At 42.1% G+C, this 22,586-nt stretch overlaps 2 long non-coding RNA genes across 2 annotated transcripts in view; one reads left to right on the top strand and one right to left on the bottom strand.

The window, feature by feature from the left end:
- The window catches only part of LOC125642965 (uncharacterized), a 444,275-nt gene that overhangs the window by 69,924 nt on the left and 351,765 nt on the right, over nucleotides 1–22,586 (bottom strand). The window lies entirely within an intron of this gene.
- On the top strand, nucleotides 6,598–7,600 carry LOC125642964 (uncharacterized). The gene is made up of 2 exons (XR_007358540.2): nucleotides 6,598–6,943; nucleotides 7,222–7,600. It is a non-coding gene; the product is annotated as an uncharacterized LOC125642964 (long non-coding RNA).

Genomic DNA, 22,586 nt, shown 5'->3' with positions numbered 1-22,586 from the left:
AAAAAAGCTAATGCAGTCTTGGGATGCATCAGGCAAAGTATTTCCAGCAGAGATAAGGAGGTGTTAGTACCGTTATACAAGGCACTGATGAGACCTCATCTGGAATATTGTGTGGAGTTCTGATCTCCCATGTTTAAGAAAGATGAATTCAACCTGGAACAGATACAGAGAAGGAGTACTAGGATGATCCGAGGAATGGAAAACCTGTCTTATGAAAGGAGACTCAAAGAGCTTGACTTGTTTAGCCTAATGAAAAGAAGGCTGAGAGGAGATACAGGTGCTCTGGGGAGAAGAATTATTTAAGTTCAGTACCAATGTGGACACAAGAACAAATGGATATAAACTGGCCATCAGGAAGTTTAGACTTGAAATTAGATGATGGTTTCTAACGATCAGAGGAGTGAAGTTCTGGAACAGCCTTCCAAGGGAAGCAGTGGGGGCAAAAGACATATCTGGCTTCAAGACTAAGCTTGATAAGTTTATGGGATAGCCTAATTTTGGCAATTAATTGATCTTCAACTATTAACGGTAGATATGCCCAATGGCCTGTGATGGGATGTTAGATGGGGTTGGATCTGAGTTACTACAGGGAATTCTTTCCTGGGTGTCTGGCTGGTGAGTCTTGCCCACATGCTCAGGGTTTAGCTGATCGCCATATTTGGGGTCGGGAAGGAATTTTCCTCCAGGGCAGATTGACAGAGGCCCTGGGGGTTTTTCACCTTCCTCTGCAGCGTGGGACACGGGTCACTTGCTGGAGGATTCTCTGCACCTTGAAGTCTTTAAACCACGATTTGAGGACAGTTGCTCAGACATAGGTTGGGGTTTGTTACAGGAGTGGGTGGGTGAGATTCTGTGGCCTGCATTGTGCAGGAGGTCAGACTAGAGATCATAATGGTCCAGAGAAGGGCAATGAGAACATCCTCTAAAGCATCAGGTTTTGGTCACTGTCAGAGACAGGATACTGGATTAGATGGACGAGAGGTCTGATGTACTATGGCAATTCATATGTTGCTATGTCACTAGTGCATAATTATTATTGGACCATTTTTAACTCAAATTTTACTCAAGTAAAACTCCCATGACTTCACTGGGAATTTTACCAGAGTAAAGGCAGAGAAAAAACCACATAAGGACTTAAGGACTTGGCCCATTACTATTCATAATTGTATATAGTGTCAAGCTGTGCTATTTAGCCACTGGTCTGAATAGCGGTGGGGCAGAAATGCTTTGTCCCATGGAGCAGCGGCCAGGCTGTACCTCCAGATGGGTGCAAAGGGATGCTGCATAGGTGCATGGTACCATGTAACCTGCTTTCTCCCTGCAGTGGGCCTGTTCTATAGGTCTGTGTAGAGGATGTGATATGATCATGGCCCTGCCTCCTACCTATCTTTCTACATCCATTCTGGGATACCACATGCTCCTGAAGGCCAAAAGAGAGAGCAATCCCTGAACTTCCCTGAAAGCAGGATCTGCAAGTATGAAAGGCCTTTGTGGAGGCTGCTCCAGGGAGCATGAGGCTTCTTGCATGATCCCTTACTCTTGACCATAAGAGCCGACTTTCTAATGTGCCAGGGGTGGTCCCTCCCACCCCTGCCCCAGGCCCCACCCCCACTCCATCCCTTCCCCAAGGCCCCAACTCCACCCCATCTCTTCCTGTCCCTGCTCTGATCCAACCCCGCTTCTTCCTGCCCCATTCTGCCCCCTCCCTCTCCGCTGAGCACAGCCCACTCACGCCCCTCTCTCCTCCCCCCAGTGTCTCCTGCCCATCACGGAATATCTGATCCGCGATGGGCGGGAGGCACTGGGAGGGAGTGGGAGGCACTGATTGATGGGTCCGCTGGTGGGCGGGAGGTGCTGATAGGTGGGCTGCACCCACCATTTTTTTTCCATGGGTGCTCCAGCCCTGGAGCACTCACGGAGTCAACTCCCATGCCCTTGCCTATCTACAGAGGGCTTGTCACAACCCAGTCCATAGCACCAATCTGAATGCACCATGGAACTTTTCAACCATACAAACAACAGGTCAGATCTCGTGAGATGCTGTGCACCTTCAACTCCCAGTTGATGGCACTCAGTTCCATTCAGGAGGCATCTAGCAGCTTGAAAGTCAGAGTCTAAGGCGAGAAACAGGGCAAGAATGCAACACAGAGATTAGTGCAAGATGCAGACATGAATCAGTCCACTGACAGAAAAGAGCATAGGGGGTTGGAAGTCTCACCAGTTTAGGAAACCCCAATTTGTAACACTATGTGAGTGTTTCACCTGTAACACATGTGAAAACAAAAGCCAAAACGTATCTCTGTCAACATGTCTACAGCAGCATTGCTACTTCCAAGCATTCAAAAATCATAAGTCAGGTGACCAAGAATCTTGAAATTGGTTTCCAAATCAGGTGATTTAATGGTAATAAAATTGGAGTATTTTTTATGTGCTCTCTGGCTTTTGAACACAGGAATGGAATGGCAACCATCCATCTCAAAAGATGACGATGTAATAACCAAAACAGTTCACTTACTGTATGTCATGCTGCAGCATCACAAGTGGCTAAAAAGTGCAATTGTCACGTGACAGTCCTTGCCACAGATAATGCAGGAATAAAGTGCAAGGCCAAAAGATGAAGCTGGTACACTACTAACACTTGAGGATGCTGCTTTCCTCTCTCATCTTGACCACCTCTCTTCAGCCTCCAACACCCTTGTGCAGTGCAGTCTGTTGCTATCTGGCTCTTCCCAGCTTGTGGTGTTGAGGTTGAAAGTTTTCAAGTCCTCCTTGAAAATGTCTTTGAACCTGAGCTTAGGTCAACCCCATGGCCTTGGAGCATCTACAGGTTCTCCATACAGGAGATCTTTTTGAATGCACCCATTTCCCATCTGGTGCAGATGACCAACCGATGCTGTAACTGGTCCAGGTCCACACAGCAGCGTGCTCAAAATGCACATCTGCTGGACCAGTACCTTGGCTTTCAGTGCCAGTTTCCTGTTATCCTACATGTGCTTGGTCAGTTGGCCAAATGTGGGGGACTGCCTTTCTGGTGTGAGAATTAAATGTGGCATCCAGTTAAGTTATCTCATACAATTGACCCTAGACAGCAGAACCTGTGTACAACTTCTAATGTGGTGCTAGCTATTAAAACTTCTGGTGCAATCAACGTACCTTTTGTCAGAATCATTCTCTTTTTTAAAACTGATGATTATTCCAAATTCATCACAAACTAGCACAAAGCCATTGCAAAGCTGCTGGAACTCCTCTTCACTGCGTGCAAAGAGCGCTGCATTGTCAGTAAAATGCAGTTCTCTTATCAGAATGTGTTAAACTTTGCTTTTTGCTCTTAGACATGCCACATGGAAGAGTTTTCCATCTGATCTAGTAGGGATACTTACACCCTCAGTGCTAGGTGAGAAAGCATGATGAAACAGGAGAGAGAAGAATATACCAAAGAATGTTAGTGCCAAAATAAATCCCTGTTTGACACCACTGCAGTGTTTTTGAACACCCAGCATTCACCTATTTAAACTTTACTCTGTAATAATGACTGCTAGAAACTTTGTCTTTTAAATGAAAGCTAAGATTCTGATGTAAATCCCCTGCACTCCAGCAACTGGGGCTTTAAGAAAAAACCACCAAATAGTACGAGATTCACACTAACATCATGAGAGTGGGCAACACATAGCCAAATAACAAGTATAATGCATATGAAACACTGACCTGATCATGCAAGATGACCAAGAAACTTTCCAAAGCCAGACAGCTCATGATAAAAGCAACCACCCCACACACTCCAGCTTTGCACATGTATCCATTAGTAGCAGCAGTGGGGGCAGGAGCTGGCAGCTGCAAACAGGCAGGGATGACAAGTTTTATATTTTACTTTTGCAACTGTGAAAACATTTTTGATCACTGATCTCATTTCTTGAATGGTTGACATAATTTTGTGGGTCTGCTGACAACAAAACTTTCACAGACCTACGAAGCTGCCTCCTGTCTGTATATTTTTGTAGCATTAACATATACTGTGTGTGTATGTATTTCTCTAGTAGTGGGAGTATTTATTTAACGTATGAGGTATGAACTCACTGTATGTTAAATCTAATTTTGTACAGCCTTCTTTTGAAGAACTCCCAAACTCCTGCAGCCCACCCCATGGAAGAAGGAAAATACCAACGGGCAACATATGCCTCCAAACTAGTCTCCTCTGTTTCTTATTTGTACTTTCCTAGAGCATTCATTTCAGGAAATCTGTATTCAGTGTTGCTGGATCTACAGTACATGAATAAAGGAGTCTGAGTAGAAGTACACATAATAGATTACACTAACGAGGTCTCCACTGTAGCTGGACCACCCCAAGGAAGAACAATATGTCCCCAAGCTCGCAGCATGGTGGGGCAGGGTGTAGGTTGCACCATCAGGTAGGCAGCAGAACAGGCTGGTGCAGAACGGGTGGGGCAGGGCCCTGGCTCATCCTCTCCTATCACCACTGTGGCAATTTGCACCCCAAGTGATGCATGGATGGAGCAGTCCCTGTGCTCTCCGGAAGGTAGGAGCATCTATTGTTGGGGTTGGTCCTGCTTTGAGCAGGGGGTTGGACTAGATGACCTTCTGAGGTCTCTTCCAACCCTAATCTTCTATGATTCTATGATTGTCTCTGGTCCTTACCCAGGCATGCAAGGGAGGGGAAGGCTCTTTGCAATACCCTTTGTGTCACCTCACAAAGATCAGGAACAATCTAACCCTCAATTTACTCCCAAGTAATACAATATTGAGCATTAAATACGAGTGCCTTCAAATCTGGATTCACAGCAGTGTGAAACACTAGTGTGTCAGATTCCACATGGCTTATGTCCATTATATCACGCACAATGTGTTGATGAAAGGAAAACCTGGGAAACATCTTTCAGACTTTAGGGGACTGCTGTGCTGTTATAGGAGAAGGAATAGTAAGCCTCTTTAGGAGCTCACCCTTCAGCTATCAGATTGGCCTGTGGGAAGGAAAAGGTAACGAGAGAAACGGCAAAAGGTACCAAAGAGGACAATGGATGATCAACAAAGGAGTAAACAAAAGGGACTGACAGCATCTTTGAAGCTGCCCACCAATTTGTCTTCCCCAGTGGTGCCTATGCTGTGGTGAGAGCAAGATAGATAAGCAGACACTTTCTCGAGTAGTTAACTCACAGGAGCATCAGGGACTTCCCTAGCTATAGCTGGGAGCTGCAGCAGCAGCAGAGCAACGTAAGGCCTAGCTAGGGCCGTTTGCTCCCCCAGCATGTTCATAATCCCTTGATGCCAGTGATGGGAAAATATTTTCTGTCTGAACGGTTGTTTGCCCCAACATCTCCTCCTCCTCACAGTCACTTGGCTGCAAGCCTCTTTCCCCGCTGCCCTTTGTGCTCTTCCCCATCCTGCCCTGCTCCTCAATGTGTCTATTCTCCTTCCTTCTTTTTCACGGGCTTATTCACTCCTTCCTGCTGTCACCCACCTGCCCTCTAATTTAAATGTATACATTTAAGAGAAGCAGCAATGGAGCAAAGCCAAGTGCCCAGAATGCCCCAGTCACTTTGCACGGGCACTGTATTCCTTTCCCCCAAAACGTTTTCTCTGTTTGTCCTTTTAGTTTGCAAGCTCCTTGAAGGCAGGGATCATCTCTGGTGGTGTGTTCATATAACACCTAGCACGATGGGGCCCGTTATCCTGACTGGGGTTTCTGAGTGTTCCTGCAGAACAAACAAACAAAGGGCCAGACCCCTTTCATATTCCCCTCCCCACTCACTTTGCTCTGAAGACCAGCTCATGGCTGGCCCTCACACAGATGCATGGGAGTGGTGGAGGAGGCACAAGAAGTTTTTCATCCCTTGTGCTGTCTGAATAAGGGCATTTCCCTGTGCTGTGTATTTCCAATGGAGTGCAAGAAAGGAAGGAGGTGGAACTATAGCCACGGTGCCCCCTCTGTATCAGCTGGCTGCAAAATTGATGGTGGAGCCGCCCCACCTCAGTCGCACACCAGGAAGCTCCAAGAAAGATGCGCACCCCTCTGGGCAGTTCTACACCTCCCCATAGCTGGTCCCATTTCTTGCCTGGATTCTTTGCATATAAAAATCACCACAGAATTTTGATTAATGAAGGCTACCTCCACTGGGGAAATGTTTATGGTAATACAAGTATAAAGGGCACAAATATGTTAGGTCATTTTAAAGGCCAAGGATTCAGCCTCCGACTCTTGTTTTTACATGCACATTGAGCTCGTTGCATGCACAAAAACAGGTTAGGGTGTATTTTTGGCATGGAAATTGGGCCAACTGGCATGCAAAATGGGCATATGCTCATTATTACTTGCACATGAAAAAATTGCACAATGCAAAAAACAGGACAGTCAGCAGCTTGAGGCCAGTTGAACATTGGGGTCCGTTTTTCAATCCATGTATTGTATATTATTGATTACAGACCCTCCCTCACTAATATTAGATCACTATTGTGCTAGCCACAGCACAAACACATATTTGAAGACAGACCTTGCCCAAACAATTAATAATCTACATGGGAATAACGCGTGTAAAGCCCTTGCATAGCAAAAGGAAAATAGCTCAGTTCCTGTTGACTTGCCAGCCACACATCTGCTGAAGAAATATTTTAATCACTTGTTTTCCTGACAATTAATGAAAACGACAGGATTTTGTTTTGTTCCTTTGTAAAAACAAAACCTAGTACCACAGAAAAACCTCCCTGCTAACCGAGCAAGGAGAATTTTGAGTCCAGTAATATGCATTGCTCATACTGGAGTCTGCATCTCTAAGACCCTCTGCTGCTCCTGGAGGCAGCTTTTAACTGCAAGCTTCAGTGTGGCGTGGCTCAGAGACAGCCGACATCATCGCTGAGCGCCCTGCTTTCTGCAGCATCCAAGCAGCCTATTCACACCACCATTGAGCGGTGGCAGGGCTTGCAGGAAGCCAAGGTAATCGTTTTTATACTAAATAGCTGGCAAAAACATAGTCCTATGCAGCTAGGAGGGACACAGGGTGGGCTGAGGGGAGAACTTGAGTAAAAGCTGTCCCTGAGAAATGAAGCAGCAGACATTTTCTAAAATAAACACTTTCTTTCTAATGTAAGGGACTGAAATAGGAGGGTGAGATGCTGCAGCAGGGAGGAAGCCATAGCTAGGAAGGGGAATGGATTAAAATTCTGTGTGACATGGAATTCGTTTTTCTAATATTATCTTCTTCTTTTTTTTAGGCTAGCTATGAAGTTTGGAAAAGGTTTCAAACACTGAAGGCAACTGTAAAGCACTGGGTTCCCAGATGGTGGTTCTTATCTATGGCAAATTTTTTTTGTCCTACTGAAAAGGGCTGTTTAGAGAATAAAGCACCATGTAATTTCCAGCAGTGACAATTTATGACTTTAAAAAAAAAAAGGATTCCCTCATTTTCATATTTACATATTTAATTTTTGCACTTGCATGTACATTTCTGTTATCTCCCATCCACATGTTGCTATTTGTCTCTGTAGTGAAGGAAGTTTTATTTCCTGTGTGCAACATGAAGCCTGACTTGCATGTAAAAAGATCCAATGAAAAATCATCCCTTACTGAAATAAAGTGAGCTGGCATGCCGTACACTTTGTGTGAACATTCCGCTTGCAACCACTGCCTGTAACACACAATGTATACATGCACCATGACCTGCTTATTTTAAATACCAGCCATAACTGTAGCTAGAGCTCTATAATGCCATCACTGTAAATGGCCAAAGGGGATCAGCATACCACATACATAGTAGCTGAGCGGTGGGTGGGGAAAAATAAATGACTGAATATATCAGAAATCAACCCTATTTGGCCAGCTGAATGCGCTGAACAATCTCACTGTTCAACTTCTAGAGACGTAGAGATGCCAAATCTGGGCTACAAGGGGCGTCCCAAGACTCATGAGAACATTGCAGTCACTCAGTGGCTGGATTTAGACTGTTATTCATGTTACCCAGCCATTTTAGATTCATCCTTCAGATAATTGACTTTCAATGGGACTTAGGTTCTTAAGTCATTTAGGCACTTTTGAGAATATTACACGTGGTTACAACCAACCAGCCCAACACAGACAAGGTTCCCCATTTCAGTCCTTTTTGTTGCAATACTGCGTAACCTAGCTGCTGAAGTCATTGGACAGCCATAATTTTAAAGGTATTTTAAGGTACTTTATGAAGGGTCTGTCTATTATTTAGTTATGGTTAACAAACTAAGGGTTCATTCCAACTTCCACTGAAGTGAATGGAAGGATCCCCACTGACCTCAATGGGAGTTAGAAAAAATACTTTTGTTCTTTACAAAATATTTCATAGAATCATAGACTATCAGTGTTGGAAGGGACCTCAGGAGGTCATCTAGTCCAACCCCCTGCTCAAAGCAGGACCAATCACCAACTAAATCATCCCAGACAGGGCTTTGTCAAGCCAGGCCTTAAAAACCTCTAAGGAAGGAGATTCCACCAACTCCCTAGGTAACCCATTCTAGTGCTTCACCACCCTCCTACTGAAAAAGTTTTTCCTAACATCCAACCTAAACCTCCCCCACTGCAACTTGAAACCATTGCTGCTTGTTCTGTCATCTGCCACCACTGAGAACAGCTAAGCTCCATCCTCTTTGGAACCCCCCTTCAGGTAGTTGAAAGCAGCTGTCAAATCCCCCCTCATTCTTCTCTTCTGCAGACTAAATAATCCCAGTTCCCTCAGCCTCTCCTCATAAGTCATTTGGTTTGGTTTGTTGATGGGGCAGAGCCCATCACCCCCGGCTCTCATCTGCTCCTAACCTGCAACCGATTCTGGTCTATCTGCATCATGTGAATGCGCTGAATTCCTGCTGTGATCTTCTCATCTTCTAATGGAGAGTTCCTCCAACTCAGGGGTCTTGCTGTGGTCACTTGCTGCTGCGCTGTGCCACCATCTCTCTTGCTGCTGGACGTGCATGCCATGCTCCTCCAGTGGAGAAAGACATGTTTAATATATCTTTTTTAAACCAGTGAACTTAACAGCCCTGAAAAGTGACACCCAAGGAATACTATACTGTATGACATTTACTCTCTCCTGGGCACTGGCTGAGATGGGGGACAATGGTGAATCACCCTTAGGATACTACTATTTTGTGCTAATCATGTACAAAGCGCTGGCATTCTAACAAGCTCTGTGCTGCTGATGCTGTCACTCCCATGCCCATTCTAAGCATCTGAATCTGACAGTTTCCAAGTGTTTCTGGAGTAGTGTAATCAGCACCCTAATATCCGTCAAACCACCATGCCTAATGCCATACTGTATACTTTGACTTGTGAGAGTGCATGTGCAGGGAACACAAGGAGCCTCTACCTCTTGTGTCACAATCAGAGGGCCTGCTCCCTCCATCCATCCCCTGGTGTCCCAAAGGGATTCATACCCCTGTGTTCCTGGGAGCACAGAACAGTGCAGCTTTGCATTGCCGCTAACTCCGGACTGTGCCTCAAAGGTACAATCTTATCCAAACAGTTAATTTAATTTGTGCTGGGCGTATACACAGCTGCATATGCTTTCATATCAGCCCTTATGGAAAAGTCATCTAGCATTTAATAGAAAACCATACATTTGCTATATCTTTTTTGCACCATCCTATAGAAATATAGCCCCTGTTATAGAATTCTATAGGATGATTAAAAAACTTTATAGAAATCTATAGTAGCAAAATCATTATCTATTTAATTATATAGGTTTCTAAAGAGTATTCTTTATGGAACCTTATTGGTTCCATCCCTATATAGGACTTTTTCCTAAAGGAATATATTTAAAGTGTGCAGCTAGTATTAAATATTCAAAAAACATTCTTATGGTTGAGATTTTTTAAATACATGTAGGTAAAGAAATGCAAACTGTCACACTCAAATGACAAGGTGGGTGAGGTAGTATCTTTCATTGGACCAACGTGTGTTGGTGAGAGAGAAGAGCTGTGTGTGGCTCAAAAGCTTGTCTCTCTCACCAACAGAAATTGATCCAATTAAAGATATTACCTCACCCACCCGATCTCTGTAACATCCTGGGACTGACATGGCTACAACTACATGGCTACTGTTTAAACTGTGATTCATGATTGTGTATTCCAAACATGCAAGAATTTTCTGATCTTCAACCCATTCCCACAGGGCTCTTTCTAATGCCCCAAATTGCAATTTGAAGCATTATGCCAGCTGGGATTAATTGGGAAAGAGATTATGGGCCCCATCCCACCAGTTGATCTGCATGAATGGGCCTTAATGCCAACACAGAGCCCAAGAAAACTTGATGGAGAATCACAAGGGTGTTTGTCCATGCAAGGCAGCTGGTAGGACTGAGGCTCACATCCACATTGCCATCAATTACTGTAATTTTAAATATACAAAAACTATTTAAACAGACTCAAATCCTACAAAGGGTTCTGTGTATGAAGATTTCTGCTAATACATGATGTCTCAGGGCTCTGAGTGGGAATAAGGTAGACATATACAGATCTCCATGAAGGATGAGGGCCTGATTTTATGTCTTCTGAAATGAGTGGCATCGTAGTCATGCAAAGCATTCTGTGCTCCACTGAGCAGGGAGACACAAAAGTTTAAGAAATATGAAGACGTCAGCCACCCCACACTCAGCAGAAACTGTGCCTATTGTGATGACTGGGGGAAAAGAATAAGGGGTAACAAAGGAATGATGGGCATCACTGGATTCAACCCCAGGAATGAGATGACTGCACTCAGAGTGAAGAAGAACTGGGTAGAAAAAGAAGCAATGGGGACACTGGGTATTGGGTTCGTATCTGATTTGCAGACTCTAATTATTCTGGTTATTCTGAAATCCTGGACTAACTAATTCAGTGCAATCAAATACTGTAGAAATGAAAACCTTAGAAATGCCTATGATAATGGTAATCCATAAAAGCTGTATTGTCCAGAAATTGAATTACTAGGGCGTACATTATATATAACATTTTTAAATGAAAGAGAGCATTGGAGGGGTACTCGACAGGTCTACAGCCTTTTGCCTCTAGCTCATAAATTTGACTCCAGCTGAGGTTGGTACCGAGTGGAAGTTGTAATTATTTAATACACTAACAAATATATATATTAAATGTATGGTAGGGGAAATACATGCGTATTTTACAGTTTAGAAAGGATAGAGTTTCAACTTGTCCCTCCCTACAAGAAACTTGAAATTCAGCTAAAAATGCTTTTGTGTTATATACATTTATTATGATTCACTACTCATTTTCTAAAAACATTTAGCTAAGATTTCCCCTCTGGTGCTGTTAGCACAAAATGGCCTATGGTAAAAGAAGCTAGCTTATTTTTTCCAATAGAAAGCCTTCTAAGTTATAAGGTTAGGAGGACTCTTCAACCAATGGACCACCCTAATTGGTTGAAAATTGACAAAATGTTTCTTAATTAAATTTGTGCTAAACTACATTTAACAGATTTATAGTCTGTTTCCCACAAACTGTTCCCCTACTGCGCTCCCATTTTTTTGGTGTGAACTGCACCCTTTGGCAATTCCTTTGACTTGCTGCATCATTGGGGTGGTTAGACACGTTGCTTTATGTCAGTATGTCACATTGAGGTTTCATACCATTAAAAAAAGAGTTGACACCTCACTGGAAACACACATGAAGCAACAACAACAACAAAAATTCACAGTGTGCTGCTTCTCTGAAAAGTGAGTTTCTGAATACTCCAGATTTTCATTTAACTAAAAATGAGATTTTTAAAATTATTCTAAAATAAGTAAAATACCGACTTTAAAAAATTCTGCTTGTAAAATAACAGGTGCGTATTGTTTCTGTGTATGGCTGGAAGTATAAAAAGAGGTATCTGAATATATACACACAGGTAGATTTAGGCCCCAATTCTGCTACTCTTTCTTCTACTGGGTAGTAACTTACTCTGAGAGTAAACCTACTGATTTCAACGTGCTTCTGATAAAGTACTACACAAGGAGATACAGAATCTGGCCATTAGTGAATTAAAAAAACCATGGAATTTAAATATTTGGATGTATTGCTTTTTATGTAGCATTTTCTTGAGTATAAGAGTTCATTTTGGAATCATAACAGGTTATACTTGAACCTGATCCCTTTGGTGTCAATATGAAATTTTCCCTGTGTGGAAGTGCAGGTTCAGGACAAAATTGTCTCTTAAGTATCAGCCATGTAAAAATCATGGGACACCACTTTTAATAACCAACATGAGACACCACCTGTCTTCAATCAGCATTCATAAATATCCAGTATATTATCCTTATCCAGTATATTAACTGAAAGATGAGATAAATGTATGCTGTACAGTGGTAGCAAAAAGAACATGGGCAAGAAAAGTAAAGAGAAATAATTCAGAGCACTTTCTGGAACATTAGGTGAGTACCCTTCTGAACCTTCCAGACTCCTGAATTCTACTTAGAAGAATATATAAAGAAGAGTACAGAGCACTCACACAGGCGGAATGCAAAGATTTTTACTATAAGAATGCACAGTTGAACAATTTATTTAAATTATAACATGCAAACATGGTGTTCTTCAACATTAGTAGTAAATGTCTTCATGCTCCATCTTTTTTCCAGAACAAACCTATTTATTACGACAAATGCAATTCTGCATCAAATATGGAAAATTCAATTCTCTTTCAATATTTCCTGTGCCTCTCATGTTAGGACCTTCAGGTCACATTTCAAGATGTGAAGAGTGCTCAGAAATCATGTAGCACTCATTGCACTTAGCAGATAGGATGTGAGTATCCAGTGCAACAGATTGTTTGTGTTTTATAAAAATGCTGTACTTGTGGTTCCATATTTTAGGTTTTCAAAACATCTACTGGATCCTATGGCACCCAAGAACTATGCAACAAAGGTCAAATATTTACATATTATATTAAGCAGTTTAAATAATATAGATGGAAGAATGGGGACGGAGAGAGACAGAAAATCAATGTTTTGACCCCTATGGCCTTCCTTGGATTATACTACTTCCTTGAAAGGATGTGGGGATCTGAAAACTGTTCTTTTGACCATTCTCCTATCTATAATTTTAAACAGCTTAATATAATACGTAAATACTGAGCTTCAATGTTCAATTCTTGGAGCACCATATGATTTGATAGCTAGGTTGAAGATTTGTTATGGTATGAGGGATATTCCCTTCCATCTCCGATTAAGCATCTGCACTGGAGTAGGAGGCTGGAGCTAATACCACAGTTTTATTGTGGAGGAATGGGTGTTGAACTCCTTCTGATATTTTGTGTATTGAAAAAGATTTTCTGCAGATATTAAGAATGTGTCCCTTTCCAGTAGGAACAACAGAAAGGGATGTGAAGGCAGAAGATGTCAGAGAACGAGAAGTGGCAGTATCCAAAGTGTTATTACTCTGTAAAAATCAAATTAAGAGCCATTGTCTATCCTGTCTTACAAAATGTATATGTTTTCACACAATAACCAATGTGTGTACACCCAGGGAAAGAATTTCTTTGCTGCTGAATACAGACAGCATTGAAAACAACCCTTTGATTTTAACCAAAATGTACTAAATACCTCCCTTTCACACTTTTATCTTTAAATTTACTGAGTGTCAATAGTGTTTTTAAAATAATGACAATGTTCTAATATTGTTGTTGTAATGTAAAAGGATTTGAGGGGGCACTTTCCTTTTTTAAAAAAAATCAGCATTTAATACATATGAGAACTTATTGCAGGATTACTAACTATGACTTGGTGGAAAAAGAGTGCCATGATGGAGTCCCTTGTTCAGTGTTGCCATCTCTTGTGATTTTACGTGCGTCTCAAGATATTTGGTGTTTGTCTTAAAGCCGCAGATTTTGAAGTCATGCCATTACATGAACCTTTCAAGTTTCGTTTAAAAAAAAAGTTTCTCACCCTCATAGTTGTGGAGAACACGTGACAATCTGACCCTTAAAGGCTCAAACTCTAGAAAGCACACGATAAGACCTCCTGCTTTTCTTTTGTTTGTTAATATCTCATTATTTTTAAATAAATCCCATGATTTTTAGGTCCTTACGCACGATTTTTGAACACTTGGGGTTGGCAAGTCTGCCTATAGGAACTTCAAGGACTCTGATGAAGTCCTTTGTGTACTTGTAAGTTTCACCAGTGTCCCTGTGTAGGAATTCCTGATGCCTTTATAAGCACCAGAGGGATCCTTGCATCAGAGTCCCACAGTATCCCAGACTGTCTGTTATCTGCCAGACCCATTTTTCTTTCTTGTTGCTCAGAGCTACCCAGCAGCAGCATCCCCTCTCACACACAAGTCTCTTGTGACAAATCCATGAACATCACACTGTCCACATGAGTCCTTATGGTGTTTACACTGTGCACATGAGACCTCAAGAGATTTACACAGCTGTAACAAACAACTTTAAAATTCACTACCTGTCCTACCCCAAAATATTAATTTCTCTTTGAGAGGAAAGGAGCAAAGATATTTGAAAACTCTAGGCCAAGCTGATATTTTTAAGCTGTGACACACCAAAAAAAATCTCTGATTTTCAAAGTGTCATATGTCACCAATGCCTGTTTCAATTCCCCCCCAAACGCCTTACTCCACCAAAATATCTTCTCTGCTAGGAAGAGGGTGGCACATGAGACTGTCACACAGATTGGTTTATTATTGACTGGGAGTCAGGGAGATGGACAGCTAAAATCAAATTTATAACAGAAAGCTAGTCACAGCCTTAGTGATGGACAGTGTATTGTCTCTCCATAATTAACACATTATTCTGGGGGCCTGTTCCTGTGAGGTACTGGGCACAACTCAGCATCCTTTTACTTCAATCTCAATCCTCCTCCCTTTCAGGGTAGTATGAAAATTGCACTTTAATATTATTATTATTAATTTATTGTTATCATTATTGTGAAAAACGATTCTTAATTGTACCCCAGCTTATTTTGTTTACCCAAATTTAGCCTTTTTTGTTTTGGAAAGTGGGGGAGGGTCAGGTCAGGGAGAAAAGGAAGTTTGTGCATCAAAAACCAAATCCAGTGCCCAGCCTCTGGCCTGAGTATCCAGGGCTGGGCTGATGAATGGGCAGAAAAGTAGAAGAATCCTTCCATGTATGCCATGGAGTAGTTGCAGAGCATTTCTCTGCACATGTTCCTCCCCATGAAGGAGAGGTTGGGAAGAGCTACATTGCAGCTGATTGTCCACACCTATCCTCCTCCTGCCCCAGCCAATCTGTGTTCTGTGTGTGCTGTTGCCTGGAGAACTTACAGAGCAGGGCTTGATCCCTTACAGAGGACACACAGCCCACATCCAACTCTCACCTTGTGCACAGCAGACCCGCAATGGTTCCATGGCCACACAGCCCTATGTGGCCACAGAGAAGGGGTCTGGATTTGCCCTCTAATGCAGACTTAAGGACGCTAAGCACTAGGGTAAATTTCACCTCTTGTGACTATCTCTATCCGGTTAAACACGGAAAAAAGACAGAAGACTGGAAACGTACATAAACAGTCAAAAACAGGTTAATACAATGGACCAAATCCTGCAGCCCATAGTCCCTGCTCAGACTCAACTTCCATATATTTCAAATAGGAGCTAAAATTGAGGAAGGATTCCAGGATTTGGCCCATTATATCTATTGATTCTTTGGAACTGCAACTTGTAATTACAAGTGCTATATACCTTAAGTTGTTACAAAATGTGAAGGAACTAGTGTGGAACTTTAGGGAATTCGCGCAATGGTGCCCGATTGTGAATCTATTACTCCCACTGGTGACCAGTTCCCACACTAATAGGCTCTTTGAATTCAACAGCTGTGTGAGTAACGGTTCACCCATGGAAATAAGGGGTTCCCTGTCCATCATTGGCCCTTCTGTCAGCCAAATTAATGAAAATATACAAGAGGCTGTATTTGCAAAGTACCAGTAAATTGTAGTATGGTGACTGTACAGGGTTGCAATTCCTCTGGCTGATAATTCACTAGTGCATAAATTATCTAAACTGGGCACCGTGGTAACTTAAAAACTGAGTTACAGTGAGGGTTAGCGTCTGATGCAGGACAATACTATCATTTTTAAAATGACTGTAATCTAGCTTTGTGTTATAATAAAAACCAGAACTAAAAGTTGAGTGCCAGCTTTTTATTTTGTTTTAGGCTTTCATGTTGACCTCTGCTCTACAAAAACTTAAAATCTGTTTTACATCAGAAGCTGCAGAGATATGAGAGTACATGGAAAATGGACAGGTCTGGGAACCTAAAGAGGATCCGTTAAGTTTGTTGAACTCCAGTGGGATTGATGACATAGCCAAAGAGCAACAAACAGCATGTAATAGGAAGGACTTAAATATAAATAAGGACACTTTGAAGTTACAGGTTTTTATTGACTGTGTGAATATTTTCAAAAGAAGTTGCTGTTTCTAAAAATAAATATAACTAAGTAAGAACCCAAAGCCACAAAGTTCCAGGACAGGAAGAGAAAAGATATAAGAGGAAAATAAGTGCACAGAAGTGCTTCATAGTGTTAATATTTATTCACTGTTCAATAAGTAAACTAAATTACCCAATTTTCTCTTATGAATAACTCAGTTATTTAATTTCAGATTATCTGGTTAAATTAAATCTCTAGGACACCCATCAAATTTGATGAGGGAGAACCACTAGCTGGCAGGATTAATACAGGGATCTGTACATGCAGTTCCAATTGCAGAACCTAAATTTAACTTAACAGCATCTAACTTTTAAAATCACTGGTACTTTTATAGTGCAAACAATTATGCATTTGCACCAACGTATCTTTTTAAAAATAGCATTTAAATATTTGAATTCATGAGTCAGCCTTTATTAGCTGATTAAGAGCTATAGTCTTTTTCCCAGCATTCAATATACAAAAAGACCAATATCATTTGCATTATCTGTGCATGATTCAATAGTGAGAATATTAACCACTCTTCTACCAGTACTGATCTTTCCCAGTGAAGGTGCCTTTCATTAAATTCTGTCCACGGGGGTCAGAGCTCATATTTCAATGCATTCAGTCTGAAAAAAAAAGTGGGGAGTTACAGTGGCACAGTAATGAAACTTGAAAATAACAAGCTGAAATATAGTTGTTTGCTGTTAGAAAATATCTGTGTGTTTCCCCATAAAATGATCTATCACATGGCCAACCATAAAAAATAAAAATCCAATAAGAAGATATAAAATTAGAGTAGGAACTGTCTTAAGTGGAAGGGAAGAAATCCAATCTAGCTGAACTGAAATGTCACCATTTGAACGACTGTCCTTCCTATCTATCATTCAGATCATTTATTTAAAGCTCAATTTAATTGCTTGTTACAAGCCAATCTTGCAAACACTTATGCATTAGTGTAACTTTACTTAAAGGTACAGGCCCATTCACTTTGAGAAAAGTTATAGGTTAGAACAAAGTGTCCTGTAATAGGAATGTGCAGCAACACATCAAGAACTAATTTCTAAAAAATGATGTTTCTAAGAAGACAGTGTGTTTTCCATTGAAATTAAATTTGTCTAATTCCAATAGTTATTGAAGCTATTAGATGAAAACCTGGAGATGTCTGTCTTCTCAGAAAGGCAAATTCATGTTGCTAGTGATCTGTGTAAAGTCGAGGTAAACTACAATTATTTTAAAAAATACATGAAGTGATAAACGGAATTGTTTCATTATGAAGATACTGAAAGCTACAGTGAAATCAATGTAGACTAGATCCTACACAGATCAGGGGGTGGAGTCTTGTATATATAATCATAACATAAAAAAGGTGAATAAAACAAGAAGAACAGAGGGACATGTAACTAAAATAGTGAGAGTGCTGATAAGAGGCCACAAGCTAATTTCTACTTAGTTACAGGAGTAAGGCCTAAGGAAATTGGAAGGTTAAGGACTACAAGGCATGGGAAATGTCCTTACACAAAGGGAACGGGAAGTGGATTAAAGACATGGAATTCCCATCCTGACATGGTGCACCATGCTTCCAACTTCTCCTCCATGTTCCTCCCTAAAATATACTGCTTTCATCAACTCTATCAATCCCAATTAATTAAAACATGTTACTTTTTCTCTTTTAAAAGCCCTAAAGATTCTTCAGTGTTGTATGATATTTCCACCCTTCTAACCATTTCTATGTATTGGTTTCAGTCTATCTACTTAGGTCTCAGTTCTGCCCTCAATTACAAGGGTGCAATTACCAGCGAGGTTGATAAGAGCCAGAGGTGCACCTGTGTAAGCAATGGCAGAATTGGGCCCTCAAATTCTAAGCTCCATGGGGACAAGACCATGTTTCCCTCTAGGATCAGGGATCCAGCGAGTACTTTGGATCATCTGGGCTTCTAAATGGATTCTCTAGTCTTTCTAGGATGCCCCAAGATCCATGGTTCTTCCTACCTGATATCAGGGCATCCATAGGATATACCCTCTGCCTTCTCCATGAGTGGCACCCTTGCATGAAACCGTGGAAACCTATGGAGTTTCAACCTGGGAAATTCAAATATCTCAGGTCTTTTGGTAGGTTTCCCAAGGGATGATGTGATCTGGTACATATACATTTGCTAAAAGAATGAAAGCAGAGTACTACAAAAGATAGTTCCTTACTCATGAGTGTAGGTGATGATAAGCCATTAGAAGACTCAGTCTCTGGATGAAATGAATTAATGGACTACATTGCAGATCTACTATTCGTTGGATCCTCCTGTCACCTTGCAGATGAGTGTTCAGCTGGTGTTGACTTAAGTTCTGGGTTTATTAATTTTTTATGGCTTGTCATTCAAGTGTAGTCATTACTGGAGGCAAGGGTTTGAGGTGCTGGCCTTACAATGTGCTCTCTTTTCCTGCAGAAACCTCACATGCTACTCCTCCAAAGTGGACACAACCTCCTGGCACAGACCTCTCCATCGAAGTCTGTCCAGTGCAACAAGTTCCCCCAGGATTTAATGTCTATCTTGCACTCTCTGAGGTTGGCCTTCAAGGTGTCTTTATATCTAAGTATGGGTCGACCCTCAGAGTGGATTCCCATGCTCGATTGACTGTAGAGCACAGTATATGGGAAACCTCCATACGGATCACATGTCTGACCCAGTGAAGTTGAGCCCTGATGAGTATGCTCTTGATGCCAGAGATTTGGCAACTCTCAAGGATCTCAGCGTTGGGGATCCTGTCCTGACACTTGATATTGCAAATGGATCTTAGGCAGTGAAGATGGAAGCTCTCCAGACGTTTTATGTGGTGTCAGTAGAGTGTCCATGTCTTGCAGCCAAAGAGGAGTGAGACGACTACAACAAAGTGAGGTAATTTTTTATCTTGGTTCTGAGGCAGACTCCATGTTCCCTCCAGAGCCTGTGGGTGAGCCTGCCAAATGCAAAGCTGGCCTTTGTCAGGCACTAAATGATCTCATCCTCCAACACGGCATTTCTGGAAAGCAAGCTACCCTGGTAGCAGAATTTCCTAACCAAGTTGAGGAGTGTGTTGTCATTTGTTATGATGGGATCATGGTGCTTGTGATGCTGGTGGTCTGGTGCTGGCTGGTATATGACTTGCATCTTTTTCAGGCTGATTGTAAAACCAAAGCATTTTGAGGACTAGGCAAAGCTATCCACAATAAGCTGAATGTCCTTGAGCATGAGTGCAAAGAGGGCACAGTCATCAGCAAACAGGAGCTCTTTTGATATCTCTTCAATTACCTTGGTGCAGGCTTTGGGTCGCTGTAGATTGAACAGACTCCTATCCAATCTAAACTGGATGTGTACACCTCTACCAAAGTCCTGCAGAGCATGGCTGAAAAGACAATGGCAAAGAGGACTGGAGCCATTAGGAATCCTTCTTTGTTCCTGTTGGTGACAGGGAAGGCTTCTGATAAACTCACCCTGGCCAGTCAGCAAATACCATGTGCAGGTCCTTGTTTTGTTCATAAGCCTTTTCTTGTATTTGTCAGGCTTCAAAAATCATGTTCATGGTGCCACAACCAGCACCAAAACCACTCTGTAACTCTGGATACATTGACTGCACGAGGTCAGAGGCAAGCTTTTAGGGGATAACCCATGGGAGGATCTTCCCTGCTATAGACAACATAGAGATTCCATGATGGTTGTCCCAGCTAGATATATTTCCCTTCCTTTTGTATAGATGTACTATGAAAACATATTTATACTTCTGGGGTACGGTACCTTGTTCCCATTTAGTCTTGAAAAGGCTGATGAGCTTCCTGGTGATGTGTACACTTCACATTTGTACACTTTCAGGTGAAATTCTGTCATGGCCTGGAGACATGCCTGTGAACAGCTGGTTGATGGATTTAGTAGCTTCATCTAAAGAAGAATCCTTGGACAGATCTTCCAGGACAGGACAGAACACTGCAGGAGTGAGTCGATAGCTTCATCAAACATAGCGGATGGACAGTTTAAGAGATTATCAAAGTGTTCTGCCCAGGAAGAGAGAATATTGCTTTTGTCTGTGAGCAGCTGGTTACCATCTGCTGTGAGAACAAAAAAATGTACACTGGATCTTGGTACAGTGCACAGAAACCTTCGTGGAAGGCCTTCATGTCATACTTGTCAGCTGCTTCCTGAAGTGCTACAGTTTTCTGCTCCCACCAGTGTTTCTTCACTAGCCTTAATTAGGTTTGTAGTGCATTTTTGGCCGAACGGTACCTGTCCTTTTTCATTGCTGATTTCTTGTCCAAGATGTAGAACTTGTGTGTGATGTACATAGTCTCCAGTAGCTGGGGTCAATCTTAGGGTCAGTCTCATTGAACCAATCTTAGTGTTTCCACCTTACAAAGCCAAGAACATTGGATGCCATATTATATATGACATCTCTGAGCTTGTGGCACACTGATGCAATCTCCAGCATCTGTTCCAACTTTTTTTGTGTGCTGGGATCTTTCATGGCAGTCACATTGATCTTCTTTGGTGGTCTGAGGCTTCTTCTGGGACACTTTGGTGAGAAGTGTAGTAGCATGATACTTCTCAACAGCCAGTGAAGAGCAGATGATGTACACATCTTTAATGTCTTTAGACTACAATTACATAGTCCAAAATGCACCACTGTTTTGACCTAGAATGCACCCACATTGTCTTATATTTATTTTGGAAGACTGTGTTAGTAGTGGTGAGATTGAGCTTGGCACACCTGGAGAGAAGTAGTTGGCCAATGCCTTGATGGCCTATCAATCACCCTTCTCCATGTATCATAGTTGGCTCCCACAAGACCATTACAGTCTCTAAGGACAATGAGTTTATCCTCATGTGGCACCCCTCTGATGACCCTGCTAAGACCTTCATAAAACACCTCCTTGACCAGATCTGTATGAGTCATTGTCAGTGCATAGGCACTGATAATAGTGGCTTACTAGTCTCTGGACAAGTTGATGCAGAGCATCGTAAGTTAGTCATTAACTCTGCAGGCAATGTTAGAAGGTATGGCAAACCTTCCTCCTGACTGTCTCAGCTCATCCTTGATTTTGCCAGTCCAGTAGTACATGTAGCCTGCTCCCACCTCCTCAAGGTGGGACTTATCAATGAGTCAGGCTTCACTGAAGGCAACAATGTCTATGTTACATCTCTTCAGTATTTTGCCAAGAAAGCCATTCTTCGTTCCAGTCTTTGGTCATTGTTAAGAAGCATATTGACATTCCCTGACCCCTATGTCAGTCTATGAATCTTTGTTTTATTTTGACCACTGAGTTGGCTGACCAGTCAGGAGCAGTAGCCTCACAGGTACCGGAAGAGCAGACTGTGTGTAGGTTTCCTTTGCAGACCCCTTTTTTCCAGACTGGGGAGAAAAACACTGTATCCAAAAAGGCCTGCTCTGTTATCTCAGGAGGATAGAATCCCCATATCTGCCCTAGTTTATGGAGAACAACTGTCATCCTAAGGCCACCTGTGTGCAGAGTTGTGACTGCTAGCAGTATCCTCTGCCTGTCCCCATCACTGCTTCCCTATCGCCACAGGACTCTGGTAAATTGATTAGGTTAAATTAGTTAAAGGAGATGACGGCTGAAAATCTGCACTACCAATGGATTTAAGTAAGAGAAGTTTGTGCAGAGCCTTTCCCACTCTCTCGCCCAAGCAGCTGTTATAGATTCATAGATATTTAGGTCAGAAGGGACCATTATGATCATCTAGTCTGACCTCCTGCACAATGCAGGCCACAGAATTTCACCCACCACTCCTACAAAAAAAACCTCACACCTATATCTGTGCTATTGAAGTCCTCAAATCGTAGTTTAAAGACTTCAAGGAGCAGAGAATCCTCCAGCAAGTGACCTGTGCCCCATGCTACAGAGGAAGGCGAAAAACCTCCAGGGCCTCTTCCAATCTGCCCTGGAGGAAAATTCCTTCCAGACCCCAAATATGGCAATCAGCTAAACCCTGAGCACATGGGCAAGATTCATCAGCCAGATACTACAGAAAATTCTTTCCTGCGTAACTCAGATCTCACCCCATCTAATAGCCCATCACAGGCCATTGGGCCTATTTATGAATATTTAATTACCAAAACCATGTTATCCCATCATACCATCTCCTCCATAAACTTATCAAGTTTAATCTTAAAGCCAGATAGATCTTTTGCCCCCACTGCTTCCCTTGGAAGGCTATTCCAAAACTT

The sequence above is a fragment of the Caretta caretta genome, chromosome 9, assembly GCF_965140235.1.
Source record: "Caretta caretta isolate rCarCar2 chromosome 9, rCarCar1.hap1, whole genome shotgun sequence".
In the NCBI taxonomy this organism is placed as follows: domain Eukaryota; kingdom Metazoa; phylum Chordata; order Testudines; family Cheloniidae; genus Caretta; species Caretta caretta.
This window is presented reverse-complemented; position numbering and strand designations above follow the sequence as displayed.